The 16,056-nt window shown below is 41.5% G+C and overlaps 1 protein-coding gene across 1 annotated transcript in view; it reads right to left on the reverse strand.

Annotated features, from left to right (window-relative positions):
- Positions 1-12,820, reverse strand: part of LOC120798926 (cadherin-24) — a 92,440-nt gene extending 79,620 nt beyond the window's left edge. The window contains exon 1 of the mRNA XM_040143720.1: positions 12,725-12,820. The gene's annotated coding sequence lies outside the window, so the exon portion shown is untranslated. The remainder of the gene's footprint in view (positions 1-12,724) is intronic.
- Positions 12,821-16,056: the final 3,236 nt, after the last annotated feature.

The raw sequence follows: 16,056 nt of genomic DNA on the forward strand, positions 1-16,056 counted from the left end.
ATATTAAGAGCCAAACAATATGAAGCCACTGGCCACAATAGCCAAATTTACTGATGTGTCACCTCTGCTTGGAGAGTGATTTCTGCCTGATAAGCTTCCATTTCCATTTTCCTTGGCGCCTCTTGTGTATGCAACATCCAGCCTCCCCAGACTCCTAAATCTCGTCAATTACTTATATTATCATAAGGTAATATGCTTATACTCATATACTCAATTTCACATTTTTGCAATAACCATAAATCATCAGGCGAGGAGGAAAAGCTCTCTCTGCCAACCTCTAAATCACTTAAATAACTAATACCCCATATACACAATTTCACATTTCTACCACACGATAAATCATAAAACAGTAGGAAAATGCATTTTTTCCACAGCTGTGCATTAGCCTAATGAATGTGGATGTTTTCCCGCACAAATTCATGTGTTTGTGTGGTCGCTGTGCTTGTTTGACGCTGAAGGGGAGGGAAGTTATGTAGCAGGAAAAAATTACTAACTGTGGAAAATCGGCTGGCAGCTCACACGAAACGCCCATAGGCATACAGCGGCAGTGCAGGGCACCACTGAGCCCCCTGCGACTGGCAGTGAGGTTCAATTCCCCAAACATATCAGGGAGAGTTCGCAAGGGCACACAGGCAGCTGTGAGAATATCCCCAAATCTTGTCTGGAAGCCCATCGTAGGAGGGGAAGCTATTCATCTTCAGTGTGGCAACTACAAAAGCTCCGGAGGCCTACAGGATAACCGCGAGCCCCACCAGCCAGTTGGATTCCACAGCAAGCTGGGTGGAGGTATCAACAGGGGCTGGGACTGAGCCACCTCTTTCATATCAGCCGGGTAGTGTCAAGCAGGGCAAAGGGGAGAGTCAACCAAACAATAGATTTGGCGCAGACCCACCAACTTGAATGATGTCTGAAGAAAACAGGCCGATCAGGAAAACGGCAGGAAAATGAATTTGAGACCCACTTGAAATGAAACTGTTTGTGGCCATCTTACCTACCACTGAAATATCAATAGTTTTGCTTCAGGGTATGTGTAAGTGTTTGTGTTTGTTCCTTTGTGTGAATGTGTTTCTTGCACTATACGTGACCATTTTAACAACAGTCCTTCCAGGTGGGTGTTCGTGTGTGGATTGGCCACAGTAACTTTAAAGAAAGAGGTGTAATGACTCTCAGTCTCCTTCTGTCCTGACTAAACCTCCGCTTGGCACAGTCATTGCGCAGAAAGAACAAGGAGCCAAGGCGTGACTAACAATACGTGTGTCTGTGTGTGTGCGTGCGTGTGTGTGTGTGTGTGTGTGTGTGTGTGTGTCTGTGTACTTTGTGTGTGACCTGGAGAGAGAAGTGAGAACAGTTGAGAGCTGGCCAGGAAGTGTGGAGCGGTTAATAGAGCAAAGCACAAAGCGGAGGCCAACATCTAAACAGTGACTAATAATTAATGTCTACAACTCTCTGGGCTGGCTGTGATCAGCTCTGCCATCCTCAGATGTCTTCACTCTCCCTCCCATCTGGAGAGCAATGGATCCCCATCTGGACCTCAGGGGAGCAAGATACTGTATAACACACACATACACACATATATACAAACAACAAACAAGTGTGTGGACTCAGGAACAGTAGGCTTACATGAGGGTAAGGGTGGGATAACTGCATCAGTACTATTCGTATGTAACAGGTAAGGGATTGTGAAAATGTTTCTGGGATTGGGAAAGAGACTGAACGTTGGGTTTTACCTACCCTGCATTATTAACATTTTCTTTTCTGTCTTAAAATTTCCCAAAAAACTTAAATTTAACCTCCATTTTTCACAAAATATTTTTCATCTACCCAATTGAAAATTAGAAGTGGAATGATAGGCGCTTTATTTTATTGGTCCAAATGTATGAATAGTTCTCCAATACATTTCGTGGAAAGAAGAGATAGGATTTTCTATGAAAGAAAAGCTTAATATAATCCCAAGTAAAGATACATTCATTACTTACTATTGGAAACTTTATTCTCTATATATGTTGAATCGTATACTTACTGTAGACAGGACATTTATTAGCCGTTTTTGCACTTTCACCTATACCTGTTGTGCTGTGACTAAATCAGTTTCTAGGTTACTCTAGCAACTGATGAATTCATTCACTGGAAGCGTACCAATTCATCGTACCAATTTTTCCTCTGATTGCTATCAAATGACATAGTTCTTTCTGGGAAACACCTTGGGAATTATCAGAAAATAAGTCAGAAATTATGTGCCCATAAAATAAACCAAAAACTGAAGTAGGATTTGCCAAAATTATACTACAACAAACAACTGTTGTATTAACAGTTATACCAGTATATATCACTTTTTACCAGTCAGTGGATTTGTGAGTACTGACGCACTTCAACTAGATAATATTTTTGCCAACTGCCAGATTCTGTAAAATCAAGTGAAGTTGAATTATATGAAATTATGTTGTAGCCTGATATGCATCAGGTCAGAAATCTGACCGTCCATCATAACTCGGTCAAATACATGATTTCCATGTCACATAACAAGGTTTGTTGAATACTCAAAAGGGGACTAAAATGGCATCTAAATATTCGCATGCAGTCCCTAATATGTCGCCGATGATATTCACAGAAATAAATTACAATTTGGGTTTTACTGTCATATTTCTGAGCATTATTTCAGCCGGTGATGGTAACATTGCAACATTTGTTAAAATAAGCCAGACAAGGTAAATGATAAAGATAGTCCAACAATTATTAGCCAAACTTATTTGAAAGAGAAAATAAGCTGAACAGTCAAAGTTAATACCAACATTGGCAACTGTAAACACCTGCCACAGTTTACAGACCAAGTGATGGTCTGGTTCAACTTTACCCTACTGTACTTGCAGTATTTGTGCACACAGTTTTTCCTAGTGCAATGGATTATTTCCAACAGTACAGGTGCATGCCCTTGCAATTTCAGCTCAGGATAAAGTAGGCTAGATAATTTAGCTAAAATTATTTTCACATCCTCTCTGATCATCTGGCTGCTTGTTTCTTGCCCTGTCAGATTTCTTTTGTCAGTATAATGTCATCATAACCAATAGAAATTATGCCAAAACAATGAAAATAAAACAAGTTATAATTATCCATTAATTTTAAAATTCTTTCACTACAATTCTAATAAAAACAATAATTGTCATGATGTGAAAGCATACCCTACTAGGCTAAGACAAACCATTATATCCACATAAGACAACCACAACCATAAAAAGTATGCAAATAGAGTTTCACACAGGTGTGACACACCTGTGTGTCCAAATGCACGCACATTTCCATGCTGTAATTTCCCAGCTCTCTTCTCTAATCAATGCAGCAACACATCACAGAAAAGCTTTCCACTTAAGCAGAGGCACTTGATAAGAAACCCCTCGCAGAAACCAGCCAGCCGCAGAGGAGCAGTTGAGACTTCAGAAGACAGACCTTCGTACTGTGAAAAGTTTTGAATTCCGTCTGAACTTTCAATCAAACCAATTCTCGTAGCAGGTGTGGGGGGAATTTCTCTCTGTTCTGCGATCACAGTAAAATGTCAAGACGGTATTGACAGTAGTCTCCTCTCGCTGCCTGTCTGTTTGTCTTGCAGCGAGACACGGTCTAAATATGTCATTAGGAGCAGCAGTTAATTGTTTAGCATTGATCCGCCATTGATTCAGCATTGACGTTTGGTTAACGTCTATTGCCTCTTTAATTCAGTTGTGGTGTGGACATGTTGCCCTGTTCTCGTTTGATCTAATTCAGTCTGTCTCTGGAGGGCGCGCTGTGTGGCCTCCACTTCAACACACACAAACACAGACTGCGAAATCCTCATCTGTCACACTCACACACGCCTTCTCCCACTCACACACTGTCTAATAGAACATTCATTATTCATCATTATTAGACTTTTCCTTTAGCACCATAAGCTGTTCAATGCATCTCACCACTGTTCCCTTCCTCTGCAATACATTATTCAGGGCAAAACTGTGCTTTTAGCCTCAGAGTATGCAAATCCCACTTTTGATTATCAAAATCAGCTGATTTATGAAAGGGTTTGTGTGTGTGTGTGTGTGTGTGTGTGTGTGGTGGCTGGTCAGATGATTGTTTGTGTTTTTTATTCAGTGCTCCACTCTGGTGGTGTATACTTCACATCATATTTTTAGCCGAGGGAGACGAGCTTGGAAAAGGCCACTGGAGGCTTAACTCACTTCTGTACATTTAAAGGGCAAATCGCCCACATATATGCCGCTGCCAAGAGGAATGGCTTTTACCACTGGAAAACCAAAACTCTGTGTGTTTGTGTGTGTGTGTGTGTGTGTGTGTGTGTGTGTGTGTGTGTGTGTGTGTGTGTGTGTGTGTGTGTGTGTGTGTGTGTGTGTGTGTGTGTGTGTGTAAAGGAGGAAGAGTGTGCAGTAATGAAAGGGAATTTCAAGCACTCTTTATTATCTTCTTTCACTGTGTTGTTATTAGTATTGAGTTTTTGAGGAAAGATTGATTTTTTTCTTTTCTGGCACGAATGTACAATTGTGCAACACTTGTGTAAAAGAATGGCTACTTACATATAAATTAAGGAAAAAATACCGTGTATTTTGTTATATATTGTTTCAAAAAATATATAATATACAGTGTGGTACTGTCACAAAATGTATGTGCAGTGTCCATACTGTCAGACAGACTTTTAATATATTATATGATAAATGTACGGGGTGTACAGTGTGTCCTGTATGCTTTATTAATACTTAGTGTGTGTGTTTGCATGGCCATGCTTCTTCAAAGGCATTAAAAAATTAACCTGTGTGTCGGCATGTGTCAGCAAGCTAAAGAAAAGACCCCCCCCCCCTTTCTGTTTCCTCCGCCGCTGCCTGTCTACTCCCATCTTCCTCTTCCTACTTCTTCCCCGTTGCTACCCACTCCCATCGGGTGCCACCCATCGCCCCTGCACTCTGCTCTCCCCTGCCCTCTCGCTCGTCTCATCCTGAACCTGCTATCTTCTTCTGGCCTGCCCTCGCCATACGCCTCCTCTCTTCCGCGGGGCTTTTCCTTTTCTCCCCTGGTCTCCAATATTCACACCAGCTGTTGTGCACAAATAATAAGCGTTCAAAAAAACGCCATCTATTTATGTTTTTACTACAAAGCTAGAGTAAACCGTGGCAGCCAAAGTCCTTTTTGTGCCTAAACCTAAACCATAGCTTTGTCGCATCATAAAACAGATTAATTTTTAAACAGCAATTTATAACAGCTTAGGAAGACACAGACAAATGATGTTATCCTGCTCATAGGGGCAACAGATGAGAAAACACTTTTATATGTCGTTCCAGAGGGCATAGACAAATGATGTATTTTGTTGCTGAATTTGGAGAAATTGTTACCTAATTAGCAAATGTTGGTATGCCAACACAAATTCTGAACTAGGATGGTGAGGGTGAGCGTGTTAGCACAAACTGCCAACACAACAACCACAACCACGTAATGTTGACTTTGTTACAACTGCAAAGGACCCAAGCTTCGCCAGCCTACAATTAATTTTCTACACAATGAGCAGTGCAGACTCACAGCGCTGCCAGCTCGACTGGAGAGAGAGGACACTCGTTCATTTGATTTGAATTGAACAAAACTTACGGAGTAAACTGATGTGTGAGATGTTATGTGACTAAGTAAAACGTGTTCTGATTAAGTAGGAACTTGTTACCATATTTAGGTTACCAACATTGCTGCCTTTAGTGCTGGAATCTACTCCAAGAAACATAAAGCTCAAAGCTCAGAAGTTTGCCCAACAACCCAATTCATGACAGCATTAATGTTAACATGGGAGTACACCACACTGATTAAAGTAAATATTCATATTTTTGATGTAATACTTTGATATTGATAATGTGTTGATTTTGGGGATAACTCTTGGAATATTCACGCTAAGACTGGTTGTTGACACCCCTTCAGCTGTCAGGTTCATAGCAAGATATTGATATTGGACTGGCATGCCACAATGTTTATCCACTTTTAAGTTGTAGCTTAAAGTTCAAATCAGTAGTGTTGAGCAACAGTGATGACTATGTGACCAAATCATATGATTAGCGGCAATAATCTGTTCCGTTGCCCGAGGGTGAGTTGTGTCACTTTACAGCCTTTGCCTCCTTTGCTTCTCTCTCTCTCTCTCTCTCTCTCTCTCTCTCTCTCTCTCTGTCATGTGACTTCTTCTCTTTTTTAGCCTCCCCTGCTCTTCTCTCTCGCCCATGCCCTGTGCTCCCTGACTCACAAGCTCCTTCAGGGCCATGGGGAGAAGTGGAGTGCAAGGTCCAGGCCAACGCATAAATATTAGCTCAAGGTCACAGTCACAGAGCTCACACTGGGCTATGCATAATCATGAATTCAACTCCTGCAAAGCTTCCTCACTTCACATATTCACTATGTCACATTGATGCTCACTGGCTTAAAGACACACTGTATTTCTCACCATCGACAAGGCTAACCTTGAAGGGGTAACCGCAGGTGATAAACCAAATCCAACTCCAATTTGGCCATTATTTTATTTTATTATATCACTTTAGGTTGTTAAGGTTACACGAATACTAACCCACATTTCCAGGGTTATCTGCAACTGTATTTTTGTAATAAGTTGAAAACGGTGGAGATGTATTCTAAGAGGTTCATATACTCCAAGAGATAAAATGGTGCCATTCTCACATCCGGGAGAACGATGCTTTAAATTCAGATGCTCGCTTTGCTGATTTGTTCGACATTATCCCAGGATGAAACACAGGGTATAAAGGAAGAAGTGAGATTGGAAGTAAAGGAGAGAAAGGAAGCCTGTGTTTCCTTTGAATTCTACCTTTAATAGACTCCACAGATTCTCCCCTTTTCATCCTCTTCTTTTCCCCTTCTAGCCTTGTTCCCTCAGTCATCCCGTCTATTATTTTCTCTGTGTGATCCTGCACCCACTCAACACAGAGGCACATTTGAATGTGGCCTCCATAGGGGCTTGCAGTAACATGGTATTTAACTGCTTTCTCCATTCTCTCACTCTTTCTTTCCTACTCTCTTGTAGTTCCTTCCACGTAAACCTTACCCGTCCCAGCGCTGATGCCCTGGATTCCAGACGTTTCTCTCTTTCTCTCTCTCTCTCTCTCATCTGTCTTTTGCCATCTTGCTTCAGGCCTTTACAGGCTGTGAGGTCAACTTTAGAAACGTGCGTGACCTTCCACTCTTTTTCCTCATCTCTTCCTTTAACTGCCTCACACGTTCTTCCTCTCCGCCAGTTGTAAGCCATTAACCTTTCCTCACTTTCAACCACTCTTACTTTTTTTTCTACCCATCCACTCTGTATATTCACGTGCCATTAATGCTGCCCTCACTGTACCGTACATTCCCTTTCTTTTTTAACTCCTCTCTGTTCTCTTCGTCTGATTTTACCCCTCCTCTTCAGATTAATCCCTTTTTCATCCTGCATGGTACTCTTGCTCGCCTCTGTCTTGTTATCTTCCCCTCTCCTCCCTCCCTACAACACTATAGTCACTCTCTAATTGCTGTCTCACCCCTGCTGTGCTCAGACCCGCAGGCTAAATGATTTCTACAGGGAGAGTAAGACTACAGGCACATAAAAACACAGAACTGTTTGCAAGGACTTTTTTTTTTTTTTTTTTTTATCATCATTGATGAGTTCTTTTGTCAGTCAGCACTGCCCTCATACTGGCACAATCACAAGTTCTTCTTATCTCTATTTTTTTATTTGTGTGACTTTATGCGTCTCTACTCTCTCCTTTCTTCAGTTTCATAAAGGACAATTTTATCTGAGTAGTGTTATTTACGACTTTGAAGCAGGACTTACAAGATTCCTGCATTTTTTGATGTGTCTGGGTGCAAACACAATGTGGATTTTTTTCAGTCTTTGACATAAATAAATTTTTAGAATTTACACATGTTTGTGTGTCTTCCAGAATGTGGGTGTAGGTCCGTCTACATTCATGTCAGGGGAGGAAATTAAACCTGCTTACAGCAGCAGTGGAAGAGTATTCATATCTTTCACCTAGAGCAAAACCATAGTGTGAAAATATTCCATTACAAGTTAAAGTTTTGCTTTCAACATTTTTCTTAAGTGAACATACAAAAGTATTCTTGGAGCATGTACTTAAAGTTATAAGATTTCAGCTCAGATTGTTGAGGTGAAACCTGTGGTTATTGGTGGTAAGGACCAGAGGTCTATGCAAAAATGACACATTTCTCAGTCACTGGGGGCAGGAAACGCTCTTTGAACACTTACTCTGTCAGAAATACAACAGAAGAAGACGAGCAACTAGTGCAACCTGTGATCTTTATCTTCTCTCTTCAAAACACCGGGGACCTGCGTTTCTGCTCTTCCAGATTGCGACATTATGTTACAAATGTGAATGGGCACACGCTACAAGCAATGTGTGAATTTGGTCCAGTATGTGCATGAGTTGTTTCCTGTGAATTCCTTGTGTTGTTGAGTAAATCCTTTAATGCCAATGGCAGAATAAATGTCAGCCACAAATACTATCAAAAATTGAGTTTGGCAATGTGAAAATGTTGAGGATTATAACTTTAAAGGGGTAATCCAGCTTTTTAGTCATAAATGTATAGTTGTTTCCATAAAGTTGCAAGAGAAAAAAAATAGTTATATTCAGTGCAGCAGAGGATGAAATATCCCTACTTTCAGTGCTACTACTATGGTGGCGCTCCAAAAACATTAGATGCGGGACACCACACTTCCCATAATGCAACTCAACAATGTCTTTGGTCGGCACCACACGTTTCAAAATCCACACTCCAAGTTTATAACGCAGACTTTCTGATCAAATTTGAGGTCTGAAGCCCGAGCTGAGATATTTTCTCAGACTTTATCCATGGAAGATTTTTTACAACTGCTTTCATAGTTTGATCTTCATGTGTAAAATCCATGTGGAATGCCCCTTCAAAGTAGCCTATGAAAGATTAGTACAAAACTCAGTATCCTTAATGGCCCCTTTTAGAGTATCATATTATCATATATATAATATTAGTGTATTATAATTTTGAATCTATTTTCGTCTAAGCAGATTTTTAATGTTGAATGTATATATTTTGGGTAGTTCAATATCATCATATCATATTTGTTGATATGGTTTGTATGTAAAATCTGTAAAGTAACTACAGCTTTGAAATAAATGCAGTGGAGTAGAAGAATAAAGTAACATAAAACAGTACCATTGTTAAGTAAAAGCACTGTTCCTCAAAAATTGTACCTGAATAAATGAATTCAGTTACTTTCCACCACTGTCTTGTAGCTAATGAGGACAGGGCTTTGCTAGAGTGAGCATCAGAGAAGAACACGGTGTGCACACAGTCTCAAACACCAGCGCTTCACTTCCTGTGACAGCCTCCTTCTCGGCTTGCATCACACCGCCGACTTCCTACGAGCGCTTTCGCAATATCAAGTGTGCGCAAATTGCACCCAGAGGTGCCGCACTGAGGCACAGGAGTTATCAATAACAGAACAGTCAATAGCTGTGTTATTTGTATATCTTTCAATGCCTACAGGCTTAGGGAATCTTTTAACTGCATTTTGCAGAGCAATTTTCAGCAGTGAATGTTAATGAATGATTCAACATAATAAGAAAACTAAGTATACGCTACTCTGGAGATTGGTTGGTATTGTTCAATGTGTCAGAAGCCGAAAGTATTTAATTATTGTTTCACATTGATATCTAAACATTTATTATTCATACTGTGCTGTACTGCGAGTGTCATGTGTGGCAAAGACAATAATGTTAATTGTGTAATACAGGCATATTTCACTAATTATGAATTATGTATGCTCATGCTGATGTTAATGATATGCTAATGATGATGATAGCCTAGGTCCATTTCCTGTTGCACTGGTGATTTACATTTGCATGTTCTCTGACTTGCTAGGTAGCTCATAAACTTAAGTTGTTATAAAGGTGAAACAGAGCTAGATGGAGACATTGGAATTTCCTCACAGAGAGGAAGAAACCACTATATAGGTCCCGTTTTCTCCCCACACAAGGTCTTAGCGAGTTTGCATTTCAAGAGGAGAACGAGGGGGGAAGAAAAAGCTAATCAGAAAGGGGTGTTTTTTTCCTAATCCCAGCTCTGCTGAGGCGCCTTTTCTCCTCAAGAAAAATCTGTGTTTCTTTCACACTGCCTCTGCAATCACTTGAAACCCCATTACAGACCATGTGACAGCATCAATTAAATTCACAATTATCATGGGGCAGATACACTCCAGCGTGAGAAAATATAGTAACATGGCATCGTTCCTGTGTGTGTGTGTGTGTGTGTGTGTGTGTGTGTGTGTGTGTGTGTGTGTGTGTGCGTGTGTGTGTGCGTGTGCGTGTGTGCAGCCGTGTGTTTGTGTATTTGTGCGTGCGTGGGTGCGCGCATATGTGTAAGAGAGAGATAGGGAGAGTGTTGATTGAGAGCAGAACACTGAGTCAGACAATTCACTCTTCAGAGTGTTTCTTGCCCTTTTTTGGCAACTCTTATTAACCTGAATAACTCTCCAAAAAGCAAGATACCACAGTAAGCAAAAAAATGAGATCTTTGACGGTATAAAAACATTTCAAGGACCACTCCAACAACTGCGAATGAACAACTGGTAAGTCATCGACTGCCTGTTCTACATTTCATACTAAATGAGCTGTTTTTGATAATTCTTGAATCAGTTTGAAATCAGAGAAAGTGCTTATAAATATCCCTAGTAAATTACACTGGGTGCTGCCACTGTGTCTACAAAGTTGGCGCATAATTCATTATCAGTTTAGCAGCAGAGCATTTGTCTCCCATTGACATCACAGATTAGAGTCTTGGCTCTTGTTTCCAGCTTTAGAAGAGATTTATCCAGACCAAACTGTCCGAGATCACACAAAAAAACAGCATGGATCAGTGCTGGGGCAGAATTTTGAAAGAACCCACAGTTAAATACAGAATCCCACCTTCAAATATACATAGTTTGTGGGTCTGAAGGTGTGCATGAACACGGTATAGTCGAATGAAGGAGAGATGCATCTTATGAGTCACAGGCAACGGTGGTTGCAGCTGATTGAGCCTGAATTTCGGACTGTGTCGGATCTGGCCGGTGGAGCTTTTTTGGCCTGTACAGTCAATTTCTTCCCGCTCTCCATCATAGCTCTCTCTATTAAAGCACAATCAGGTCCCCAAAGGAGAAAACACAAGGAAGCCAGTCCGCATTGATCTCTCTACCTATAAGGCCGGCGTACACTGGAACAGAGCAGGGATTAAAAATTCATAAGCGTATTAAGATCTATAAGAGCATTATTCATGTGTGCCGCCACTGTCTAATACAGTTGGGTACTAATCATACGCATCTCTAGCCCAGCGTACACACATACATACATACACACATTCACAATACCATTCTGGGTGTACTCCAAGTGTCAGCACGACCATACAGGCATGTGTGTGTGTCCTGGCGTCGGTCCCTCCTTGAATGCCATACAATGTGCTGGCAGAAAGACCTGCTTGACACAGCAGATTGGCGCTAATGGCTTTACACACAGTGCCATCTGTAAGCTCTTGCATCTTCTCCATGTCCACTAAGAGTGATTCATAGCATTCAGTTCAGACCATCATCAGTTAAAGTTCAAAGGCAAAAACAGCCAAATTGAAATCGATGCAGTCAAGGAGACTGTACATGAAGGCTGCAAGGCTCTGCCCATCTGGATATTAAAATCTAAAAACACTAAGCTATTTGGGCCATTTTTTCTATCGAATGTGAGGCACCTCCCACTGAGCTGAAGATCTTTACCACCAGTCCAATTTTGAGCACTCACACACATCCACATACCAACTTCTTACTCTGTGGCTTCCAACAGCCTGCAGCAGTCACGCAGGGATCATTACTATTCATTTGCTCAGCAAACTGGCCACCCAGGCTTATAAATTAGCTCATCTACCACAGCTGGGTACTGAGACAGTTGGCGCATGCTGAGGACTGAAAGCACAGCCATTACAGTGCAGGGCTGCAAGACACCTTCTGTCCAGCCAACGTGACCTCCTCCACACTCATCTGCTCACTCTTTCAAAGGAGGAGGGAGTGTGCGCTGGGCACTGGGGGTGAGACATGCCCAGTCAATGATTCTAATAAATTACATAGCAGAGCAATAGGACTACAGCCCTTTGTGAGTTGTGCTGAGGTAGAATGCAGCAATAAATCCTGTCAAACCAAGTGTAAATCAGTCAGCATGAAATAGCATTAGCAGGACCTCTGACCATGAGGGGAGAGAGCAGACAGATCTGACCTACAGGGAAATGAGGGATCACTCAGACTACTTTTGCTTTCTGCCTTGGGGGAGGATCAATGGTAGAAGAAATAGTAACGCTATTAATTCACCTGGATATGTCAATTCCCTTTGGCGGGGCAGATTGGTAGTGATCATGACTAGCCCCTTGGGCAGACGAGAGCTGGGGCTTTTGTTGCGCCTCAGTACACCATTGATTCATTGAAGTTTTTACGGCTACCTGGAATGCACCACATTGCACTGGAGCGATGTAAATCAATTCCAATTGCACGTTTATAAGAATACACAAAGAAACTCGGAGCATGACTGTATAAGATGTGGTCTTGAGTAGAGGACCTAAGGTTAAGAAATCCATGTAAAAGCCTTTAACAGTGTCTTAAATATTCATAAAACATTCATGAAATAGTTCACAGCCCTCGTAAATGATGAATGACATTTTTCTTTTCTTTTCTTACCCGTCCAATGAGCACAGGTTCAGGCCCGGCATATTCTTCGATCACAAAGAACTGGTTCCAGATCCAGCTCCTCCTGCTGCGAGAGCGCGACCCCTTCCCCTCCATACGATCACGCACCTCCTTTTTCACCTCTGACTCTGCTTCCTCAAACACAAGGCCTTTCGCATTTTCTGGATGTTGCATCCCAGAGTCTTTTGCCTCATGACTCCATTCGGGAGCTGGGTGGAGCCTCAGGACATGACTGCTGTTGACAAGTTTGTTGTCTTCGTCTGCAGGGTACTGAGTTGTGCTAAGTTCTGTTTGAACAGTGTGAAGTGACACTGTTAATGACTCTCTGTGGGGATCTGCTGCTCTGTTCCCCGGTCTCAATCCCAGGTGCTGCATTGTCAGCACAGATGGAGGAGAATCATTTGTTTCAGAGGGAACGTGCAGTGGGAGATGTTTTGTCGATGTAAATGGTGGTTCTGTTTGGCTGATCATTGCTTCTTTCTCGGGGCTGAGACTGCGAGGTGTTGACAGTACACGGACGAGGTGTTTGCTCTTGCTCTCACCATTATCTGAACCCTGCATTCTCAAGTTGTCCTGCCCTTTACTTAAAGCTGGCTTGACTTCACTAAGAGGATTAATACGAGTGTCAGCACCCTGGTCTCGATTAAGATCTGGAGTGGTAACTGGACTTACATAAGGAAATGCAGTTTGATTATCAAATCCAGTGTGAGACTGAGTGACAGCCATATCTTGTCTCGGCACTCTCTGAGCCTCTAACTGTCCATGATTGACGTCAATCAAATCTCTCTTCCTGCTTCGGCTGCCCTTACTCGGAAAGCTTAGGCTGGGAACACTTTGCATTTGGGAATTGACGATCCTGACTAAGTTCTCTTTTGACAGCAGCTTCAGAACCTCATAACTACCAGTGAGGTTCAGTTTTCGGTTTGAATCTATGCTGAATCCTTTTCCTGGCACACCTGTGGTATGGACACTCAAATCAGGTCTGCTCCTGGATCTAGAGCCTGATTTAAACCTGGTTTTATTGGAGTGTAGATCTGGTTTGTGATGGATTGTGAATGTTGTGTCTGATCTCCCTGATTTGGCAGTCTCAACATTCTTGGTGTTGTTCTTGACTTTCTTCATGTCCTGGTTTAACTCCTTGTTATTGGCTAATTTTCTGTTGACTGAGTCAACTTCACGCTTGGGCTTGAAAGCTTGCCTCTCCTTGTTAGCTACAGATGGAGCAGCATGATTCTGGAAAATTTTGGAATACGAAAAAGATCCAGTCTCACCCGCCTGCTCATGATTAATCAGGTTTCTAAGAGTCACCACGGGCTTTGCATTCGCATCCACGCTTGCATCCCATTGGTCCACGGCTATGCTTTCTCCTCGCTTCACCATGTGCGATCCGCCCACTCCTCTCCTCCGTACAATCTTACTGGCCGAGGCACCTCCCGCAAGCCCCTCCCACAGGCACAGGGAAACCAACAGGAGCAGATTTCTTGTAATCATCTTGTCTTGGGGCGAGATGTCCTAGTTTAAGCGAGGTTTGCTGTGAGGCAGGCCTTGTTTTCCAGTTGTCTTCATTCTCTCCTCTGTTTTCCCTCTTTTCATGCCTCTCCTCTCACTCTCCCATTCTGTGCCCTTCACACTGAGCTGGAGGGCAGGTGTCAGTCACGCCTTCTCTTTTTTTCACGCTGTCTAATATCTTCCACTATCTCACCAAGCCTCTCTCCGCTGCTTTTTTCCCACTCCTCTTGCGAAGCGTCTCATTCAGGTTCCCACGGAGGTTTGAACATCCTGAGAGAAAAGATAAAGATAATTAAGTTAAAACTTTAATCATTGCGCTGTGTTAATTAAAAGTGGAGCTGCATAGACAGGTAGGAGAACTCACAGACAAGCAGGCAGGAAAGACCTTTTAACAGAGCAGCAATCACATTTTCACAAGCACATAGGGCTTTTAAGGTCCAGCACACACATCAATTTATACCTTCATAATGACCCAGGTGATTGTTTTCTTATATCTATTAGATAGACAGGGACAAAGTTATCATCATACTCTTCTACATGGAAAAAAGATAGGATAACACCATTAGAAATCGCTCTGAGCATTTATTAGTGGAAATGACTGTCAAGGATTTGAGACTGCAGTGCAAAAAGCAACCAGCTACGATATGAGACTAGCTTTGAATCACTTTGATGCCTGATTAATTAGCTTGATTAATATTCTGCTTTAATCAGTCAGTTAGAATGTCAGTACAGATGCAAGCTGTGGATTCAGATGTACTTTGTTGTACACAGCGCCTTGAGCGATCTAAAAGGTTCCTCGGCTCACACATGTCTAACTCAAGCTCTCAGCGTCTCTCATGCACTCAAGGCTCAAATGAGACCCCTACACCAAATCAAAATGTCAGATATCAATCAGCATGCTTGTTTTAAGATAAGAGCAGATATACTTCAGTAGTATTTCAGTAACATCAGCCTAACAACAGTAACATTCCGCATCTAACGAGTCAAAGTCAATGTGACTATTTGCCAGAATGCATCAACATAAAAACCTCTTGTGCATGTTTAAAACAGAAAACTCTAATTTCTAAAACACTGGAGGATTCAGACAGATTTTCAAAACAATAGCCAAAATCAAACCAGCAAAGACTGATGAATCGTGAGTTTTAGTCACTAGTATGGGTCAAGCTCAGAAACACTGGATCCTACATTTCCCACAATGTAACTCAACAGCATTTTTCATTTGACATCCCACCTGCCTGGTAAATGGCCAGACCTTTATCACCATGTTCGAAGTCTGTAAAACAGGGTTTCCGTTGAACTTTGAAGCCTCAAGCTCAATGATGACATCATCAGGGGCATTTTCTCCAACTTTAGATGAGATAAAATTGTCGAAAACATAGTTTTTTCATGCATTGGTCAACTGTTAGATTTCTGGCTATTTTCCTTCCATAACATGTCTTCTTTCAGACTAGTGGGGAAAAAAACATGTGTAAAATACACATTTAGGTGTTTTTTTTTTACTGCACTTTGTCTATTTGCATCAGTAGATTTCAATTAAATCAATATCTTTAAAGGCCATTTTCTCAAATTGGCCTTTATCTGATCTGTGTGAAATATATGAAATGATATGCCATTTGAGTAGCACTTACAAACACCAAACTTTCCAGTTTGATTCCTATCTATATTCTGAATGCTTTTACAGAGGGGCTTGTTCATGAATCATTCATAGCCTGATTTATATAACATTTTATTCCAAAAACATGGTGAAAATTGATTTTTTTTTTTTTTTTTTTTTTTTTTTTATGGGTGTTGACAGTATTTCTTATTTATAGATC

Source organism: Xiphias gladius, chromosome 14, assembly GCF_016859285.1.
Source record: "Xiphias gladius isolate SHS-SW01 ecotype Sanya breed wild chromosome 14, ASM1685928v1, whole genome shotgun sequence".
In the NCBI taxonomy this organism is placed as follows: Eukaryota; Metazoa; Chordata; class Actinopteri; order Istiophoriformes; family Xiphiidae; genus Xiphias; species Xiphias gladius.